The sequence below is a fragment of the Artibeus jamaicensis genome, unplaced genomic scaffold, assembly GCF_021234435.1.
Source record: "Artibeus jamaicensis isolate MK-2021 breed Jamaican fruit bat unplaced genomic scaffold, CSHL_Jam_final scaffold_537, whole genome shotgun sequence".
Classification (NCBI taxonomy): domain Eukaryota; kingdom Metazoa; phylum Chordata; class Mammalia; order Chiroptera; family Phyllostomidae; genus Artibeus; species Artibeus jamaicensis.
The window spans coordinates 29,416,492-29,422,491 of NW_026522047.1; positions in this window are offsets into that span (position 1 = coordinate 29,416,492).

The following is a 6,000-nucleotide window of genomic DNA, read 5'->3' on the forward strand; positions in this document are numbered from 1 at the left end:
GGTTATTAAATCTGCATTTTCTTTCAATAGTCATCATTATGGCATTTAGCACAGGGTCTGCGTGATTCGGTTCCTATGATTTCTGATTTCCAAGTCAAGGAAATTTAGACAGAGTTTGGATTATTAAAACTTGCAATTTTAGAAACGAACACCTGTGAATTCATTTTAGACAAAAAGTAAACAAAAAGTAGATTTAGAGTTACTCTTTTTAAAAAATGTATGTCTTCATTTCCTCTTCTGCATTTGTCACTAGGTCCTCCTCACAACACTGTGGGCTGTGAAGCTCTGGGTAAAAATTGCCATAAATGAAACAGGGGCAGAAAAGTTGTTAAAGAGAATATTTTGCAGCTGCAAAAACACCTCTAGGCTTCCTTCAGACATGATGTTACCACTGGGTGCCCGTAGCTTGTTACAGGGTCACAGCATCCAAAAGCCCTGAAGGCAAAAGTCTGGTTGCAGTTTCCTTGAGGTTGCCAGTAATCAGAAAAATTCTTCCCTCACAGAAAAATCATAACTGAGATTCTTCCCACTGAAAATACCACGTGCTTAAAAACAAGGAGTCTAGCCATTACAGCTAAGTGATTGTTACTCAGGTCCAGGAACAAAAGTCAAAGCCAGTGAAATCCATGAAGCAAAGTTGAGATGCATGGTGTTTGTGGGTTGGCTGGCTGCCACGGAAGTGTTTCCTAGGTAACCTCACAAACGCACTTGGGTTAAATATCCTGGAGGTCAACAAGCCTGGACCTTTAACATGTGTCAAAATCACTCAGAGAACTTGTTCAACACAGAGCTAGGCCCCATCCCTAGAGTTTCTGACTAGTAGGTAAGAGCTAGGTCTGGATAATTTGCATTTCTAACAAATGCCCAGATGCTGCTGCTGTGGAATCAGAAATTTGAGAATCACTAATCTTGACAGTTGCTGGAGAAATTGCAATTTTGTCCCAATTGAACTGTATCTGCCCATTCAGCTTACTTTATTTAATAAGGGTGAGGATCCCAAAAGCTATGGGTTTACTTGCCTTAGTTCTAAAATTTTCCTCTGAAAACTTGAACCCTAGTCTAAATTTTTCTTCTTCATATTTTTATTGTGGGGGCTAACATCTGCAGAGGTTTGGATTTGTCAGAAAATGTATAGTTATAACATTACATATTGTTCACAAATATTTTAAGAAGGTAGACATTACTATCACATTTTCTGATGAAAACAGGCTATGGTAGGTTAGGTAAATTCTGTAAGATTACAAACCGAATAAGTGGCAAGACAATATTAGAATATGGGTTCTACTAATTATTTTTCTTGCTGCAGTGTTTTTCAGAATTCAATGTGCATATAAATGACCTGGGGATCTTGTTAAAATGCAGATTCTTTTGATAATAAAATGTGTATATAATGGTAAAATATTAACGATGTTAATACAATATTTTAAATAAATTTATATTAATACCAATCACATCATTTACATTACTTATTTAAATTACTTACATAATTTAAAATTGTAGTGTATGAGGTATAAAATATTTCATTTCATCAAAATAACTTATCTACTGCATGTGAATTGAGTCTTTAAATAAATAAACTATAATGTTTCAATTATACGGAACACACAGGTCTTATAAATATGAAGACACAGTAAAAACTTATAATTTATCTTTTTTATTGAATAGAAAATTATGTTCTAATTTTAGTTACAAGTAGAGCTATAGCTGGTCTTCATAGGTGGACAAGATAGGAATGGTTTAAATTGCCTGCTGAGAGCTGGATGAATCAAAAGCCTGTCTTACTCACTTAAGTACCCTACACTTAACCTTGAGCTACTTCTAATCAGGAGATTTTTGTAGTTTTTTTTCATTATGAAATTACTTGGAGGCTATTTATAGCCAGTTTTTTCCCTTAAATTCATCTCTAAAATACATTTTATACGACTTTTCAAGAATTTCTTATTTTTGTTATTATTTTGTTGTCTGTTTTTCTCCCTCCCCCTCCTCTACCCCCAACTCCAGCCATCTCCACCTCCCTTCCCTGATTCCATCCCTGCTTGGTATTGTCCATGTGTCCTTTATAAATATTCCTGAAAACCCTTCACCCTTTCCCCCCAATATCCCCTGCGACCTCCCCTCTGGTTACTGTCAGTTTGTTCTTAATTTCAATGTCACTTAATTTCAATGTTGCTTACTTATTTGTTTTGTTGATTAGGTTCTGTGTAGAGGTGAGATCATATTTTATTTCACACCATAGTACGTTTCCTAGTATTTCATGACAATATGTAAAGTCTACTTTAATATCACAAAGAAATACACAAAACTTGGATATTAATAGTATGACACTGGAATATGGCTGAAAAAAATCACACCCAAATTTTTTTAGGAGAATTTATTTCACTTTGATATTTATTATTTGGGTAGATACCACATACTGTGATAGTGTATAGACCAATAGATAAAGTAACCCAAAGGTTACACATTTATTGTCTTATATTATTTTCTTTCTATATTAAACTAGAGCTTTTATTCTAACTTTTTTTTACAAAATGCCTAGAAATAGCTAGTTCTTCAAAACAATTTTTAAATCCTTTTTTACCATTTCATTGGCATTGTCATTAATTAATGAATTGAATGAAATCTCTGATGTGTTTATTCAATATTTGTGTGTGAGTCATGATTTTTACTTGGGCAGTTTTAGAGCTTATTCACAAAATGCCCAAGTGAACTCATCTGCCAGAGATAATTTAAATTGCATTGCCAGAAAAGTGAAGTTCATTGCTCTTTAGGACCAAGCACACATTTTTCTTCGCTCTTGAAACCCAAGCAGCACTAGAACTTTACCTTTGGTGACTCTGCTTTCTAGGGTTTTATTTTTTTATCCCAAATATTTTGGCTTTTGTTTCCAGTTTTTGGCCAAGTATATTAGTCAGTCTGTGCATACCAACTCTGGCCTTGAGTGAGATCTCTCTGCACCACCAGAGGAAAAGATGGCAGGCCCTTAGACTGGCCTCTGTGGCACAGTCTCAGAAGCACCCGCTGCAGGTGCGAGTGAGTTGGTTTGTGCAACAATGATTCAGAATCTCCCCGGGGTGATGGGAATCTATTCTGTCAGGTGAGAGACAAGAGAAAACCTGGTTCGTTAATCTTCCTTTGTTTGTTCACTTTACCATATGTGAACTCATATCAATTAAGGAAATAACTTTTGAATGCTGGGAAATAGAACAGACCTTTGAAATTTGTATTTCTTTTTTTTATTTTTGACCTAAAACAGAGGTTGTAGAATTAGAGTTGAAATTCAGATCTTCTCATTGTGTGAACTTGAAATATTTTTGTACCTCTAGGGGATATTATTATACTAGATTATAAACATTCTCAAATTGAAGAAGGTCTTTTTTAAATGGTCTTTAGAGAAAATTAAGTATATCTATATGTGTGTGTGTATATATATATATATATTCAGAATAATAACAAAACCAAACTTTTAATACTTTAAATATTCTAACTTTTTAAGAAAAAAATCCTCATAGAAACCATTAGCTAAAAACAGGCTTATATACAAAATGCAAGTTTACTAACTTGAAGTGAATCTTTGAATAAACAAATCTGACTTAATTTGGTTTAAAAGGTAAATAAAGGTCTATATATCATTTCCTTTATATCATTGACTTTATTATCATGTGGTATAAAACAGACATACATTTAACTTTTAAATAAGATTCAGATTTGTTATTTCATGAAGAAGCTAGATAATCTGGACTACCTACATTTTTTATACTGGTGCACTGGCTTACTGTACAGAACATATTACTTCTATAGACTGTTTAGAATTGTGAAAATGCAAAACATACTCAAATCATAATTCCTCCAACCACTTTATAGCAACAATAATTATGTTCTATGGTATGCCAGCCCGATATAAAGTCTGAAATCTTTAGTTAGCCAAATTTCATTGAATTAGTTAAAAGATAATCTTTAGATACATGAGTAATTTATATATAAAAATACTAACTAACAGAGGTGGGTAAGGTTCTGATCATATTAACAAAGATGTTTATTTGACCACTAGAAGGAGGTGCAGAGGTGAGGTAGATGCTGTGGTTGTACAACGTGCACTGTCAGCTTTGCTGGTCTTCGAAAAATGCTTGTGGATGTCAGACCTTCCTCAACTACCCACATCCCAGTGTTCTCCGCAAGCTAGAAACTAGTTAATTGGTTGCCAGTGGTCAAGACTATTCTAGAGATAATAGTGGTTAAAGAAGTGTAACTTTATATGAGTAATAGACATGTTTCTGTTTATAAAGGGCAAAATAAGAGAAGTTTGGTTGAAAGTAAAATGTTTGGTTATTCCAAAATGGAAAAAAAAAGATGGCAAAAGATAAAACTTGAATAAATGAATTACAGAAGGTTTTCAGAAAGTTTATTTTGTCTTAGAGTATAATAACTATAATTAATGTGTCTAAAAAAGGAACAGTGAAATATGTTAATTTTGAGAAAGGTTCTCTCAGCTGATGGGTTGACTTTTTTAAAAGGGATTTTTGTGGGTCCCTTTTTGCCAAGTATGACATTACATTACTACAAAACCAGCATATTTGGCTTTCTCATCACTAAAATAAAACTGATTTTAAACTATTTTGTTTTCTCATAATAATGGCATTCTGTATTTCCCTTGAAATCAGTGCAGACAGAAATTTTATATCAAATGAAAATAACTTTTGGTTCTGTGCATTGATTTTGTCATGTCTTTCTTATTTAAAACAAACAAAAACTAAAAACAAAAATATAAAATGAGAGACCTGGGTTTCCTTACAATTGTATAAATTTCCATGTTTATTTAAATACTGTGTTGTCACCTTGATTCAATGGGGAGCCAAACACTGTTTTTGAAGTGATCAAGTGTCCTCTCTTAACTCCTTATTTTTACCTTCCTATGATATGGGTGTAATGTTAGAAGAAAAATATTTTGGCTGTTTTTCATATCTGCGACTGATTTTTAGATTTTTCAGAAGCCTCTGGAACAATTACAAAGATTTATTTTTTTAACTCATCAAAAGTGGGATATTAGAAATAGATTTGTTTGGTATACCATATTTACTTCTTAGCACTATTGTAAAAGTTTTGTGGGAAGAAGAGTCAAATAAAAAGAGAAACTTAGCTCTTCCTATGTTATTTTTGAACATTTAGAAATATAAATATTTTACAGACAGTACTCTTTATAAGAAGGTACTTGAGTTTTTTCAGTGTGCTCACTTTCCATAACATGTTTGTACTCTCAAGGAAAACATTGCATATGAAATGGTTATATATTGTACTTCAGTAGGAAATTGTACTCACTTCTAGTGTGATATTATAGGGCACTCTAACAAACCAACTGCATCCACTCAGTCCTAACAGACAGAGGTTAGGTCTGCTTTAGTCTTCTCTCTGAGGCTGGTCTAAAGGCTCTACAGGTTAGCTGCAAGCTAGCATTGGTGCCTTTAGTAAAAAGGATGATCTCAGACCCTAATGGAAAGAGCTGCATTTAGCTCCCATTTAAGTATTGACACTTAAAGAATACCAATTCTTTATGGTAGCCAGATTTATATGTAATAGAGTTATTGGCAGAAGTTCAATAAAAATCTATTCTTTTAATATGCAACCAAGGTCATACCCAGAATGTCATATTTCCAAATGATTTTCCTTTAGTCTGGAGTGAAAAGCCCACCATTAAGGAACAATGGTGGTACAGATGAAGTCAGTGTGCTAAAATTCCTCCCAGGACAATTGGCTTTGTATGTTTACAGGAAGGTACCTCAAGATGTTTTCTAGGAATTAGGGAGTTAAACAAATTTGGAGAAACTGAAGAAGAAAACGAACTAATCAAAATGAAAAGTACTGCAGGTGAAAACTTGTAGAGAACAGTTTTTGACTAACTTATCAGGTCTGGGATACAACAAAAGATAGCGGTTTTTAATAGGCCTAATCTTAAATTTAAAAGTGAAATTTCCACACAAATGTTCATCTTCTAGCTTCAATATTTGT